This window comes from Haematobia irritans, chromosome 3, assembly GCF_050003625.1.
Source record: "Haematobia irritans isolate KBUSLIRL chromosome 3, ASM5000362v1, whole genome shotgun sequence".
In the NCBI taxonomy this organism is placed as follows: Eukaryota; Metazoa; Arthropoda; class Insecta; order Diptera; family Muscidae; genus Haematobia; species Haematobia irritans.
The window spans coordinates 121,193,854-121,211,196 of NC_134399.1; the positions used below are offsets into that span (position 1 = coordinate 121,193,854).

Here is a 17,343-nt window from a genome sequence, read left to right on the forward strand (position 1 = left end):
CAAACAGTCAATCAGTTAATACTGTGAGACCTATATCATTACCACGATAAGAAACCCTACTGCTGAAAATCCTCATTAAAACCATTACGTTTAGCTAGAAATTTAAACGAACTTTACAAAAACAAAATTATGTTTTTTGTACTTATCATCCCATTGTGCAGCTTATAACATAAAATACAGCGAGAGTGGGAAAGTGTGTAACCCATTCGCAAATCTATATTGCCAGCCATCTTCGCATTGGGGATATAGCTCAGTGGTAGAGCATTCGACTGCAGATCGATAGGTCCCCGGTTCAAGCCCGGGTGTTCCCTGAAAAGATTTTTAATTCATGTTTTGTTTTTACAAAAACACATTGTAAAATATTTGTAAGATTTTTCAGATTTCCATGTAACTTAGGCTAATACAAAGTTATTTTTTTATAATTTCAGGTAAGCTAACAATGAGCATTATAGAGAGTCAGATATGGAATAGGTAAGTTATTCATATAAAGCAATCAAACATTTCATGAATAGAAATATAAATAAAATTTTGAGAAAATTTTCTATTGAAAAAAAAAAAATTGACAAAATTGTCTCTAGAAAAAAGTTTTTGGGAAAATATTCTATAGAAATAAAATTTTGACAAAATTTTCTATAGAAATAAAATTTTGACAAATTTTCTATAGAAATAAAATGTTGACAAAATTTTTTATAGAAATAAAGTGTTGACAAAATTTTCTATAGAAATAAAATTTTGACAAAACTTTTGACTAAATCGAATCGAATTACCTGGGTTATGGTAACGCCGATGATATCTTAAAACTCCTACTGGTCCATATAGAGTTTGTGTTAGACAAAAAAGGCCTTTATAAGCCAATTAAGGTCTAGATCGGTTTATAGAGAGGAGTCTATAAATAATTATGGACTGATAGTAAGTAAAGAGCAAAATTACAAACGGTTCGGATGAAATTTGTTCCTCCATGAGACTCTACAAGTCAAATTTTGGAATCGGTTTATATTGTGCAGAATTTCACCACGCTCCAGAATATATTACTTTATGGAGTCTGGGACCAATATTTCGATACGTTACACACGAAATTGTTGCACGAACTTAATTTACTGAATTACGTTTTCAAATCTATGTCAAATTGAGATGTTTGTGAATAACCAAAATTCCAGAACTCAAGCTCGGCCGATGGGTGCTCCCCGCTCGTAGCCATCGGCTGTTAGACTAGGATAGGTTTAGTGGCAGCCAGATATTTCAGTCTCACTTAGACTATTCAGTCCATAGTGATACCACAACGGTGAACTTCTCTCTTATTACTGAGTGCTGCCCGATTCCATGTGTAGCTCAATGACAAGGGACCTACTTTTTATAGCTGAGTCCCGATTGGCGTTCCACACTGCGTTGAAACCACTTAGAGAAGCTTCGAAACACTTAGAAATGCCACCGCTGAAGTCTTTTAGTGTTCGGTCGAATCTGGGGTTGAACCCACGAACCTATGTATACATGGCGGGCATGTTAACCTAGTGGGAGTCACCGTGGTGCAATGGTCAAAATAAATGCCGAATATTATCGGGACAATGTCCTTAAGACAGTATTGAATCCCTGGGCAAACAAACATTTTGGCCGCAAACCATGAACAGGACTCAATACCATCGTACGCAGAACGCGTGTATTGGGTAAGGGCTATTGCTTCATTTTTACCGTAAAATTGCCACAAAACTCTACAGAACACAATTCTATAAGCTTTTCGCCTGAGGTATTTTGAAGAGTACTGTTGGCACTAGAAAATACCAAAGTGTTGATCTTTTCAAGACGGCCCTTCGCCGGGAATGGGACAACAAACAACGGAGTCATTTGCGTAAAACCTTTCGAATGTCCTAATTCGTACCAAAGGTAGACATTTCGAAAAAATCTAAACAATCATTTGAAGACGGTGTTTTGCCGGGAATGAGGCAACAAACAACAGAGCCATTTGCGTAAAGGCATTAGAATGTCACAATGTCATACCAAAGGTAGACATTACGAACAAATCTAAACGATGAACAGTCTATATAGGGGTTCAGAAAGACAGGAATCGATATAATTCAAATTCGACAAATACCTTTGCTTTAACAAAACATGGACCGATATAAACCATCGGTAAGTGTTTAATATAGCCCCCATACATGAAGGGAATATGATCATCTCAAACATGTTTGAAGAGCATGATATTACTTTGTCACGGGTAACATTGAACATTTCTATCGCAAAAATATTGTTTTCTTACCAGGAGCATTTTGCAAATATCTGGTTACAGTTTTTAAAAATTGCTTCTATCATGATGTTACTTATCCAAGATGTTTGCTAGTTTCAATGCGGTGACGAATTCGTTTTTGATTTCTGCAAAATATTTGCCAAGTGTGATCGTACCGTAAGAAACTATAGGGCTTAAATTTTAAATATTATGATGATTGTTTATCAGCTTTTATTGCACGCTATGGTTACTTGTTTAAGATTCCTACAAAACTCAAACAAAAAGCCTTGGGGGGTATATTAAATTTGTCATTCTGTTTGTAACACATCGAAATATTACTCTAAAACCCCATAAAGTATATATATTCTGGATCGTGGTGAAATTCTGAGTAGATCTAAGCATGTCCGTCCGTCTGTTGAAATCACGCTAACTTCCGAACGAAACAAGCTATCGACTTAAAACTTGGCACAAGTAGTTGTTATTGATCTGGCTGAAATTTGGTACATGATGTTAGTATATGGTCACACAAAAATTGATCCATATCGGCCCATAATTACATATAACCCCCATATATTTCTATAGAAAATTTTGTTAAAATTTTATTTCTATAGAAAATTTTCTCAAAATTTTATTTTTATAAAAAATTTCTAAAAATTTTGTCAAAACATTATTTTATAGAAAATTTTGTCAAAATTTTATTTCTTTAGAAAATTTAGTCAAAATTTTATTTCTTTAGAAAATTTAGTCAAAATTTTAAACTATTTATGCAATCTATGGTGGAGGGTACATAAGATTCGGCCTGGCCGAACTTAAGGCCGTATATACATGTTATTATTATTACGGACGCGATGCAACACTGCCAGTATCGTGCTAACGAGAAATTGTAGGAGAAACTAAAAAAATATTCACACTTAAAACCTGGAGAGCTCTAAGATTAGCCACATTTGGTTTTCCAGCCAAACATAAAGCAATCACTGTATCACTCTTGAATTTCATCACGAAACCTTTTATTTTTTGAATGCCAAAAATCAAATTGCTTTTGTATGCTTCTAAATAACGAAACGAAATTTCACTCGAAAAAAATTGTCAGCTGTCAGACGAGTGTTTTAGAAACCTGAAGTTGGTTGCTATACATTATCAGTCATCCTGTAGTTTTAGTTCATGGAAAAAATGAAATATAGTTAAGTCTCATAAGACAGTTCACTTTTTCTGGGCGCTGTATTATCTCTTAGTATATGTGGAATATAGTTAGATGAAATTAATATATTTTTGCATACACACATATTATATTTAAAAATCTTTGATGTCCTAAATAGATTTTGATATCTAATAAATTCTAGCATTAACATACAATTTCTCAAACATTTTTTATTAGTTTATGAAAATTATGCTGTAGTATTTAATAAAAAGTGTGCACGGATGTATAAAATCTGCCTTGTGCTAGTACCTAAAATTCATTGACCTCATACATCAGTTCGTCTGGCTTTACATTAACATTAATTTGTTGCATCACTCTGTAAACCAATACGTTGTATTCCATCCAATAGGAAATTCAATAGAATAAGTTCAGAGTTCCTTTGGCTTTTACTACCAAGTCTTTGTATGCTCATTCCTACCATAACTTTTACTTCTTTGTATCCAACATTCGTTGCTACCAATGGGACCATTGTTGTTCCAGAGCAAATGTTTATTAATACAGATCACGTACGAATCCTGCCACAAACGTAGTATGGTACAGACATGATTTTTCCCATCGTTGACTTCTTACTATTCAGTTTTTTTTTCTCCGTTATTGTGGTTCATATCAGTGGCATTTCAATAGGATTCCATTGTGCTCTTTGCCACAATAGAAAGTGTGAAAAATGTCCGGATATACCTCCGCTTATAAATTTCTACACTCATTGAAGAAGGTGTTTCCTGCGTATCACTTAAGAGAGATAAAATCAAAGAATCCTCGAACAGGAATTGGATTATGTGATGTTCAAAAAGGTCAAAGATATTTCACTTTAACATTCACGCATTAGATTGTGCTTTCATCCAGGCACGAAAAGACCAAATCAAGTGAGTCACTATGGGTCAAATAAAATAGAGTAAATTAAAGAAAATAACCACAATTTGTTGGCTGATTGCTTGTGACCCCTAAGAATGAATAGAACGTGTATATATGGTAAAAATTTCGGCAGGGAGGAGTCGTTTGTACCATATAAGAAATTTTGTTAACTGAATAAACTCACATCTATGTACGTAAGCAGATTTGGGCAGTGGACTTAATATAGGGAAAAATTGATTTACATCAGGTCTATAAAATGTATTACATCATATTTTAAAATAGAATATTAAGCCTTATATACTGAACTTTACGAATTTCAGATGGATTGGTGATAAATGTCCTCTGAAATGATACGGATCCAGAGAATATTTATATTGACACCAGCGTATGCCATATAAGATTTTAATATGATCGATTTCTCCCAATTGTATTAAAAAGAAATTATTTTCCCAAGAGATGGCACTATTCATAAGTACCCCGCGTGGTATAAATCTAATTGGGTTCCGCTAGATAATAAGAAAACTTTCCTGTCGGTTTTGTGATTCAAGGATTCTCAAAGATCGATCCCTTCGTTGAAAATATCCAAACTTTTGGGTAATTAATCGAGTGATACATTTGTTAATGATCGCTTAATTACATTAACTTATAAATTTTAATACTTTGAATGGGTAAATAGCCGAGCGTATAATTTCCACAAATGGTTGGCTGATAAGTCCCCGGTCTGACACATAGATGACGTCGCTAGTATTAAATGCTTATTATTTTTATATAGTACCAACCTTCAAATGATTCGTGTCAAAATTTGACGTCAGTAAGTCAATTAGTTTGTGAGATAGAGCGTCTTTTGTGAAGCAACTTTTGTTATTGTGAAAAAATGGAAAAAAAGGAATTTCGTGTTTTGATAAAATACTGTTTTCTGAAGGGAAAAAATACGGTGGATGCAAAAACTTGGCTTCATAATGAGTTTCCGGACTCTGTCCCAGGGAAATCAACAATAATTGATTGGTATGCAAAATTCAAGCTTGGTGAAATGAGCACGGAGGACGGTGAACGCAGTGGACGCCCGAAAGAGGTGGTTACCGACGAAAACATGAAAAAACTCCACAAAATGATTTTGAATGACCGTAAAATGAAGTTGATCGAGAGAGGCCTTAAAGATATCAAAGGAACGTGTTGGTCATATCATTCATCAATATTTGGATATGCGGAAGCTCTGTGCGAAATGGGTGCCGCGCGAGCTCACATTTGACCAAAAACAACAACGTGTTTATTATTCTGAGCGGTGACAATGGATGAAACATGGCTCCATCACTACACTCCTGAGTCCAATCGACAGTCGGCTGAGTGGACAGCGACCGGTGAACCGTCTCCGAAGCGTGGAAAGACTCAAAAGTCCGCTGGCAAAGTGATGGCCTCTGTTTTTGGGATGCGCATGGAATAATTTTTATCGACTATCTTGAGAAGGGAAAAACCATCAACAGTGACTATTATATGGCGTTATTGGAGCGTTTGAAGGTCGAAATCGCGGCAAAACGGACCCATATGAAGAAGAAACAAGTATTGTTCCACCAAGACAACGCACCGTGCTACAAGTCATTGAGAACGATTTCAAAAATGCATGAATTGGGCTTCGAATTGCTTCTCAACATCTGGCCCCCAGCGAATTTTTCTTGTTCTCAGACCTCAAAAGGATGCTCGCAGGGAAAAAATTTGGCTGTGATCGCCGAAACTGAGGCCTATTTTGAGGCAAAACCAAAGGAGTACTACCAAAATGGTATCAAAAAATTGGAAGGTCGTTATAATTGTTGTATCACTCTTGAAGGGAACTATGTTGAATAATAAAAACGAATTTTCACAAAAAATTTGTTTTTTTTTTTTTTTTGTTAGACCGGGGACTTATCAGCCAACCTGTTAGTAAACGAATTGCCCTATCTAGCTATGATTGATGACGACGAAAACCGGCGGGACTCGGTACACGCCTTCTTCACGCACTTTGGCCTGCGAGATCTACCCCAGCCAAAGTTCGTCAGCTGGGTGTGTGCGATCACTCTAACCACTTGTTACTTAGTCCATCGTCCGTCCACTAGCGATGTGTGGAAACTATAATCACGTATTCTCTCGTTCGTCACCCGTTAACTCATGGACAATGACCACTCAAATACCGTTTCCTCCAATCCATCCGCAAGAGATGTATGATCATTCTAGTAACACATCTCCCGTCCACTGAAGTTAATTGAACTCCCCAGCAACCTTCCACTCTGCCCTCTACAACAAACGCCCCAGCCACATGTCCATTAGCCGCTCACGTCTTCTAACGCCAAGCAGAGGGTACCCACGTAAGCCGTGTAACGTGACAAAATTAATTTAGTTATTTTGCCAAAAATTATCAATCCAACCAACGTTACCAAACAGTCATCCGACCAATACACATACACAAACCACCACTATGTATTATTATGAATAGCTTAGTGCTTGTCTTTTGCAGACTCGGATAGGCGACTGACTGAGACTTTGGACAAACACTTGCATCTACTGTATACAGCTAGGTGCAGATCGTACTACGAGTGGCTCATTGCACACTGTTCTGCTCGAAGTTCGGTGATATTTCCTTTGCGTCGTCTGAGAAATTTATTCCCAGACGCGAAATAAATAATACACAGAGTCCTTCGGGCCTACTGTTCTCCCACATAGACCTTCGGGCCTACTGTTCCCCCACAGAGACCTTCGGGACTACTGTTCCCCCACAGAAACCTTCGGGCCTACTGTTCCCCCACAAAGACCTTCGGGCCTACTGTTCCACCACAAAGACCTTCGGGCCTACTGTTCCCCCACAGAGACCTTCGGGCCTACTGTTCCATCACAGAGACCTTCGAGCCTACTGTTCCCCTACAGAGATCTTTGTACCTACTGTTCCCCTACAGAGACCTTCGGGCCTACTGTTCCCCCACAGAGACTTTCGGGTCTACTGTTCCCCCACAGAAACCTTCGGGTCTACTGTTCCCCCACAGAGACCTTCGGGCCTACTGTTCCACCACAAAGACCTTCGAGCCTATTGTTCCCCCACAGAGACCTTCGGGCCTACTGTTCCCCCACAGAGACCTCCGGGCCTACTGTTCCCTCACAGAGACCTTTGGGCCTACTGTTCGCCCGCACAGACCTTCGGGCCTACTGTTCCCCAAACAGAGACCTTCGGGCCTACTGTTCCACCACAGATACTTTCGGGCCTACTGTTCTCCCACAGTGACCTTCGGGCCTACTGTTCCACCACAGAGACCTTCGGGCCTACTGTTCCCCCACAGAGACCTTCGGACCTACTGTTCCACCACAGAGACCTTCGGGCCTACTATTCCACCACAGAGACCTTTGGGTTTACTGTTCCACCAAAGAGACCTTCGGCCCTACTGTTCCACCACATAGACCTTCGGGGATACTGTTTGCCCACAGAGACCTTCGGGTTTACTGTTCCACCACAGAGAGCTTCGGGCCTACTGTTCCACCACAGAGACCTTCGGGCCTACTGTTCCACCACAGAGACCTTCGGGCCTACTGTTCGCTCGTAGATTAACTAGTAGCTGTAGTAGTAGTTTGCATGGCAGTCGTCAACATTAACATACTAAACCACCACTGCCACATCTCTATACAACAATCAACTGCAGCAACACTAGCAACCGTCTGAAATCCGAAGATCTCATCAGCAGTTCCCGATCAGTTACAAATCGACAAAAAAAAAGTTCCCGATCAACTAAAAATCGACGAATGCCGAACTTCCCAATCGCCAACGAGCCACAAGATTCCAATCATATTAGAGAGATTGTCAAATATCACACAAGTAGATTGTAAAATAGTTTTTTTAACCAATAAAATCGAATTAATTAATATTTAGCTTAAAAGAGGTAAAAAATTGTGTTATTATTCCGGAAGATTTAGTGGGTCCTTACGGAGACCCTGGAGGCGACTGAGCTTACCTTAGCCGACGGGAAAACCCCGTTACAGCCGTTAAACACAACGCCAGCATTAATACAAGACGCCCTCATCCCTCCAATTTTAAACGACGATGGATAAAGAGCCCATACATTACCTCACAGACCGACAAATATGAGAACCGACGGGTCTCGGTAGACACCTTCCTTACATTTTCATTGCTGTAACCCCACTCATGAACTTATCCAGTCAATTAATAAAAAAATATTTTGAACGGAATATGCCTCTCATAACCACTATTTGTTCTGAGAGACATATTCCGGCCAAAGGTCAGGAAACCCTGTCGTTTTAAAGTTTAAAGGATGTCGTTACAAGAATAGTTTCTGGACCTTCTTACCACTCGAATATGGCCAACAAATTCGTAAGGCTTTCGAGGAAATGCCTTTGACATATGGGGTTACGAAAACAGGGCTAAAATCAGCCGCTTGACTTTCTACGGTTGACTTCTACGGTCGAATAATCTGAAATCTAAATTTTTAAAAGTCGAGCAGTTGATTTTGTGATTCTCATTACAATCCCCACTTGGTACAGTCCTTATATAGACAGATTACTCGACTTTTATTTCTTGAATATTTAAAGAACTTCAAATTTCATCTTATTAATATGAAATTTTAAATTTGCGACACAAATCTGAAGGCAAGAAAATTTAAAGCAAACTTTTAATTTGAAAGCTAACTTTTCATTATACAATTTCACTTTAATTTTCCACTCTTCTATAGCAAAAAAACCCGTAGAAGAAAAGTGTGTGTTCACTTGAGAATGTATGTCAATGAAAATCTTCAAAAATTCACATTTCATTAAGCACTCAATATTAACTTTGTAAAGAAAGTGCATCGCCAAAAAAACAACATCCTCTTCAAAGGATGTGAAAAATTCTTCAGAAACTTTGATGTAGGTTAAAGGAAGGGAATTTTTCTCTAATTTCCTATACTCTTTGTTTTGTGTGGCAATGCTTTACAGTTTCTGGAGAAAATGAAAATGATAAGGCATTTATACGCCAAGGGTAGAGATGAAGTTTTTAAGCTATATGAAGTCTTCCTAATTTCCAATTAATGTGCATCTTAAATTGAAAAAGGCTCTATGAAAATTTAATGGAAGATAATTCATAATCCAAAAGTATACAACAACACTTTTATTTTCTGCATGTGAGGGAGCCACCATAATATAATGGATAGCATACCCGCCGTACACACAATGAGTCAGGGATTCAATCCCAGCAAAAAGTTATGATTTATCCCCTCTTGGCAGTGTTGGTGACATTTCTGAGTGTTGTAAAGCTTCTCTAGAAGGTCATAATTCGTGCCAAAGATTGCCAAATTTATTCTGATTCTAAAATAATAATAATAGTAATATATATTCACTGCTGTTATTATTGATTACCCTTTACTACTTTCAATTTCATGGTATTCGACAAATTAATTACAAAAATTTCTATTACGAACAAGGTTGCCACTCATGCCAAAAATAATCTAATAAAAATTGAAGAACATTTTACCAAAAGTCTACCAAATTTATGTATGCTCTTACAAGACAATTGCAATTTTTAAAGATATTGAATTTGAAGAAACTTTTTCAAAATTTTATTTCTATAGAAAATTTTGTCAAAATTTTATTTCCATAGAAAATTTTGTCAAAATTTTATGTCTAAAGAAAATTTTCTCAAAATTTTATGTCTATAGAAAATTTTCTTAAAATTTTATTTCTATAGAAAATTTTCTCAAAATTTTACTTCAATAGAAAATTTTGTCAAAATTTTATTTATATAGAAAATTTTCTCAAATTATTTTCAATAAAAAATTTGTCTATAGAAAATTTTCTTAAAATTTTATTTCTATAGAAAATTTTCTCAAAATTTTATTTCAATAGAAAATTTTGTCAAAATTTTATTTCTATAGAAAATTTTCTCAAATTATTTTCAATAAAAAATTTTGTCAAAATGTTATTTCTATAGAAAACTTTGTCAAAATCTTATTTCTATAGAAAACTTTGCCAAAATCTTATTTCTATAAAATTTTTATCAACATATCATTCCAATAGAAAATTTTGTCAACATTTTGTTTTATAGAACATTTTGTAAAATTTTATTTATATAGAAAATATTGTAAAATTTTTATTTCTATAAAAAATTTTGTCAAAATTTTATTTCTATAGAAAATTTTATCAAAACTAAAATAAGAAAAATTTTGTCAAAATTTTTTGTCTATAGAACATTTTGTCAAAATTTTATGTCTATAGAAAATTTTCTCAAAAAAAATTTTTTAATAGAAATTTTCTCAAAATTTTATTTCTGTAGAAAATTTTGTCAAATTTTTATTTTTTATAGAAAATTTTGTCAAACTTTTGTTTTTATAGAAAATTTTGTCAAAATTTTATTTCTATAGAAAATTTTGTCCAAATTTTATGTCTATAGAAATTTTTCTCAAATTTTTTTTAAATAAAAATTTTTCCAAAATTTTATTTCGGTAGAAAATTTTTTTCAAAATTTTATTTCAATAGAAAATTTTATCAAAATTTTAATTCTGTAGAAAACTTTGTCGAAATCTTTTTTCTATTAAAATTTTTATCAAAATTTCATTTCAATAGATAATGTTGTCGACATTTTATTTTATAGAACATTTTGTCAAATTTTATTTGTAGAGAAAATGTTGTCAAAATTTTATTTCTATACAAAATTTTGTCAAAATTTTATTTCTATAGAAAATGTTGTCAAAATTTTATTTCTATAGAACATTTTGTTAAAATTTTATTTCTATAGAAAATTTTGTCAAAATTTTATGTCTATAGAAAATTTTCTCAAATTTTTTTTTCAATAAAAATTTTCTCAAAATTTTATTTCTATATAAAATTTTGTCAAAATTTTATTTTTTTATAGAAAATTTAGTGAAAATTTGATTTCTATAGAAAATTTCATGTCTATGGAAAATTTTCTCAAAAATTTTTTTCAATAAATTTTTTTTTGAAAATTGTTTTTCTGTGGAAAATTTTTTCAAAATTTTATTTAACTAGAAAATTTTATTTCTATAGAAAACTTTGTCAAAATCTTTTTTCACCCGTTTTGTTTGTTATTGTTAGTTTCTCTTCAATCATTATTGTTGTTTTTGATATCAGCTTGTTTAAAACCATGCATTGACTAAACTACAAGTGTAGCTTAACCAACAGAGGGAAAGTATGCTTGTCAAGTATGCTATAGACTGCAAGATGGTTGGATGTACAGCTGTTTCGGAATTACCACATTCCTCATCAGCATCCTCTACTTGCAGCAAAACTATCAACCAATTATCATTGGTTAAGGGGCCACCGTGGTGCAACACCGCCTTGCATACACAAGGTCGTGGCAACTGTATCATTTGGTTTCGACCCAGCTGTGTTCCTTTTAGGGGTGTGCACGTGACACGAAATTGTCGTGACTCACGAAAATTTTCGTGATTCGTGCGTGAGTCACGCTCATGACAACAGTGTGCGTGAGCGTGATTAACGAACCAAAATGTCGTGCGTGAGCGTGAGTCACGAAAATAATATCTTCGTGAGTGTGCGTGAGTAACGAATTACACTCACGAAAATATTCCTGCTCACCAACATATTCAATTACAATTTTAGTGACACCTAGGTTGTTAAGAGTTTAATAACACTCTCGATTTTAATAATGCTCATGTTTTCGGTAAGGTAAATTAATCATAAAATTATTCGTGAGTCACGATATTTTTCGTGAGTCACGACGTTTTCGTGCGTGAGTACAAAGTTTCTTTTCGTGAGTGTGCGTGAGCGTGAGTCCTACCAAAAAATATCGTGCGTGAGTGTGCGCACCTCTAGTGTGCACGTGACATGAAATTGTCGTGACTCACGAAAATTTTTGTGATTCGTAAGTGCGTCGTGAGTGACGCTCATGACAATAGCGTGAGCGTGATTAACAAACCAAAATATCGTGCGTGAGCATGAGTCATGAAAATAATATCTTCGTGAGTGTGCGTGAGTAACGAATTACACTCACGAAAATATTCCTGCTCACCAACATAAAACGCTTAAGAGTTAAATTCAATTGCAATTTTAGTGACACCTGGGATGTTAAGAGTTTAATAACGCTCTTGATTTTAATAATGCTCATGTTTTCAGACACTTCGGTAAGGTAAATTAATCATAAAATTATTCGTGATTTATGATATTTTTCGTGAGTCACGGTATTTTTCGTGAGTCACGACGTTTTCGTGCTTGAGTACAAGTTTTCTTTTCGTGAGTCTGCTTGAGCGTGAGTCCTACCAAAAAATATCGTGCGTGAGTGTGCGTGAGTATGATTTTTCAGTCGTGAGTGTGCGTGAGCGTGAGTAAACTGTTACTCACGTGCACACCTCTAGTTCCTTTACATTGCGCACATATTTATACCCTTCACCACTACTGTGGTACAGGGTATAATAAGTTTGTGCATTTGTATGTAACGCCAAGAAGGAAAAGTCTGAGACCCATCGTTTAGTATACCGATCGTCTTAGAATTAAATTCTGAGTCGATTTAGCGATGTCCGTCTGTCTGTCTGTCTGTCTGCCTGTCCGTCCGTCTGTCTCTTGGTGTATTTTTGTGTGCACAGTAAGTACAGCTCGCAGTTTTAGTCCGATTGTCCTAAAATTTGGTATAGGGTCCTGTTTTAACTCAAAGACGATCCCTATTGATTTTGGAAAAAATCGGTTCAGATTTAGATATAGCTGCCATATATATTTTTCACCGATCTGGTCATAATTGGCGTGCATATCAACCGATCTTCCTCAAATTCCGTACATCCGAATATTTTATGAGTCTCGAAAAACTTGCAAAATATTAGCCAAATCGGTTCAGATTTAGATATAGCTCCCATATATAGCCCGATTTACACTCATTTGCCCACAGAGGCCAATTTTTTGCCCCGATTTAGTTGTAATTTTGCATAGGGAGTAGAATTAACATTGTAGCTATGCGTGCCAAATTTGGTTGAAATCGGTTCAGATTTAGATATATTTCCCATATATAGCTTTCGCCCGATTAACACTCATATGACCACAGAGGCCAATTTTTAACTCCGATTTAGTTAAAATTTTGCACAGGGAGTAGAATTAGCATTGTAGCTATGTGTGCCAAATTAGGTTCAAATCGATTCAGATTTAGATATAGCTCCCATATATATGTTTTTCTGATTTGGACAAAAATTGTCAAAATACCAATAGTTTCCTTGTAAAATCGCCACTGCTTAGTCGAAAAGTTGTAAAAATGACCCTAATTTCCCTAAACTTCTAATACATATATATTGAGCAATAAATCATAAATAAACTTTTGCGAAGTTTTCTTAAAATTGCTTCAGATTTAAATGTTTCCCATATTTTTATTTTTTACTAACATTGTGTTCCACCCTAGTCCATTAGCCGACTTAAATTTTGAGTCTATAGATTTTGTAGAAGTCTATCAAATTCTGTCCAGATCGAGTGATATTTAAATGTATGTATTTGGGACAAACCTTTATGTATAGCCCCCAACCCATTTAACGGATGTGATATGGTATCGAAAATTTAGATCTACAAAGTGGTGCAGGGTATAATATAGTCGGCCCCGCTCGACTTTAGACTTTCCTTACTTGTTTTCTTGTAGAACGCTCCGTTTTCTTCTCATCATGATAGCAGATATAGCAAGCAGCTTTTAATTTAGCATATCCTCTATAACCTTCATCAGGCATAAAAGAAGTAGCCAAAGATTGTATGGGTTCACCGGTAATGTGTCTACAATGCTTAATATATTTTGTAATTGGTTAATCGAAACTTTCATTTTATTATTGAGTTTCTTTTAGTACAAATCTCTAGATTTGTGTTCTTCAGCATATCTACATCAATGTTTTAATCAAATTTGAAACAACGGAAACGTTTATTTTCAAAAAATCCCCTATAATTTTAAGTGATATTAGCATCATAGTAATAGCATAAATTACATGTAAGTTTTTCTAATAGACATTTACGTAAGAAGATGAGAAAAGGAGCCATGAATAACACGTTCAACGCTTACAAGCTTATTATAATCAAAATAATTCTGTGTGAAAATAAAACCCAAGTCATGAACAGATATTTACCAAGATTTTGCGGCAAATTACACAAATTTGTTGTACAAGGTGGTAAGCAATAAAATTGTGAAAACGACAAGATTGGGAAAAACAAGATAAATTGTGAAGGAAATGAATAGAAGAGGCAATGTGCACAATAATTAATTACAGGAAGTGTTATTTTTGAAACGAATAATGAAAAAGAACGACTTCTGTTTTCTTTTTTGATCAGGGTGAAATTCTAAGACCATCTATTCATATCCGTCTGTCGGCACTGAAAAAAAATATTGTCGTGAGGTCTAAGATTTCATGTCTTTAAAATACGAATGCAAATTTTGCTTAGCATAGAAGACGCATTTCTCTAATATAAAGTTTTTCCCTTGTCAAAAAGTCGATAAACCTTTCAATGAAGTCGTATTATCCTTATAATTAAGTGATTTCACTTAAAAATGGGTATCATAACATGTAAGAAAAAATGTTTGGTCTAAGGTCAACTTGACTTTAATAATTCAGAAGGGAGCCACCGTGGTGCAATGGCCGCTTTGCATACACAAGGTCGTGAGTTCGATTCCTGCTTCGACCGAACGCCAAAAAGTTTTTCAGCAGTGGATTATCCCACCTCAGTAATGCTGGTGACATTTCTGAGGGTTTCAAAGCTTCTCCAAGTGGTTTCAGTGCAATTTGGAACGTCATTCGGACTCGGCTATAAAAAGGAGGACCCTTGTCATTGAGCTTAACATGGAATCGGGCAGCACTCAGTGATAAGAGAGAATTTCACCAATGTGGTATCACAATGTACTGAATAGTCTAAGTGAGCCTGATACATCGGACTTCCAACTAACCTAACCTAGGTCCATAAAAATATATGACTTTAACTTAATGTTATTAAGAAATGTTAGTTATTTCAAAATTTTAACTACACTAAATTCAATTAACTTAATATAAGTTAAATCTATTTATTTTAAAAAATTTACTTGAAAAATCTTTATATTTGAAAACTCATTCGATTACTTTTCCAAGAGTGACTCCCTTCATGGAATGGAAACAAAGGACGACGATGTAGGATCATAATAAATTCTGTTGATTTTCTTCGAAACATGTGGTACATCAGGGCTTTCGTTGCCCCCACTTTGAGGAAGCCATTATTTAGTTTCCGTTTGTATTTATGTTTCTCTCTTACCCATATAAGCAATAACATTGAATATTTTATAAATTCATATTTGTTTACACATCCGGTTCCGTGTTACCACATGTGAGCACACAGGAAGAAAGCAGTTACACTTGCCTAACATAACTAAAGGCAAAAATATTGAATGGCTTCATAATAAAATGACAATAAATATTGTTTTATTCCAGTAGAACAGATGTGCATCATCTTTTTGTGTTTTGTTTTTAGTCTGGTACTATACCATTCACTTATGAATATTTTGATGAGGTTTCCATATTTTATTCCAGTTTCATGTAAAAGTCCTTCGATGAGAAGAAGTTATGAGGCCGTTATTTAGGGTAACATAAATACACATAGGAAAAGAACAGCTACATTTAAAAATGGATATTAACTTATTATTTATACAAGAGGTTTTGGTCCTCTGTCCATCAAACATAGGTTCAAATTCTGAAATGTTACATAGTCGATTATTTTTGAGGGTGTAGGGACCGCCTCAAAAATAATCGACTATGTAACATTTCAGAATTTGTTCAAACTAAACATTGTTTGAACTGTGTGTACATGTTTTGTTTCACCCTAAGCGTTTTTAAGGCCCCAAATCCCAGATTCTAATGTCATAAACGTATACTACTTCAATTCTCCGCTTCTTTGGTTCGAAAGCAATACTTTGTAGTTCCAAATTAGCACAGAAGCGATGAATTCAACATCGGCTTACCATAGGACGTATGCCCACCATTTCAACAGCCGTTGCACCGCATATGCATCACTTTATAAGGTGTGATCCGAATTCAGCGTTTTGGATATGAATTAAAAAAATTTGTGATATTTTGCCAAATAAATATGTTTGTAATTTTTTATGATTTCTAACGCTTGTCTGCAATGTTTGGTCTCAAATATTTTCAAATAATTCGTAATTTTTCTAGGATGGATTTAGTAAAATTTTCCGCCAAAATGTAAATTATTTGTAACATTTTATTAACTCTTACGGCCATTTTCATGTATCTCCGTTAGACTTTAACTCCCAGTTAACAGAAAGTAAAATCGAAATATCTTCACTCCGGTTAACTTTAACTGAAAATTTTTTAGCAGTTAAGTTCCTAACTGGCATATGGAATATGTAGACAAGATGACAGGCATGACCATAGTACGGTTTAAAAGTTCGTTAGCTAACGTAGCACTAACGGAGCTTCCTGAAAATGGGGGTTAATCTGTTTTTAACCAATTTGAAAGAAAAAAGTTGAAATTACTCATAAACAAGCACATATTTACGGCCGTAAGTTCGGCCAGGCCGAATCTTATGTACCCCACCATGGATTGCGTAGGAACTTTTACTAAAGACGGTCATTTACAATTAAATTATATGGCTTGCGGCCGATGGCAAGCCATCTTAAACTTCTTAACATCATCTTCTAAATTGTAAGTTAGTCCATGCGGGATATGTAGTAGACAAAATAAAGGCCGATTAAATACGTACATATTTAGTTCTTGATCGGTATATATAGGGAAGAAATAATTACGAATCGATATGAAATTTTATGCGGTAATTATAGAGCCGGAATTGAAACATGGAGGTCGCTTTTGATGGGGACTATATACAATTATGAACACGAGTCTACCAAAAATGGCACATTTTTTACTGTTTGGTAGATTAGTGGAATTGTTGATGTTTTTGAAGATTTTGCAAAATATTTCTCTCCAACTATGAAACGCTTTATAAATTTTCTACAGAAATAACATTTTGAAAAAATTTTCTATAGAAATAAACTTTTGACAAAATTTCGTAAAACTAGTATATACAGCAGTAAGTTCGGCCGGGCCGAATCTTAAATACCCACCACCATCATAAACATATCGTGTGTATGATGAAATAACGCCTTAA

At 35.0% G+C, this 17,343-nt stretch overlaps 1 non-coding gene across 1 annotated transcript; it reads left to right on the forward strand.

Annotated features, from left to right (window-relative positions):
• Positions 1-239: 239 nt before the first annotated feature.
• Positions 240-311, forward strand: TRNAC-GCA (transfer RNA cysteine (anticodon GCA)). The gene has a single exon. It is a non-coding gene; the product is annotated as a tRNA-Cys (tRNA).
• Positions 312-17,343: the final 17,032 nt, after the last annotated feature.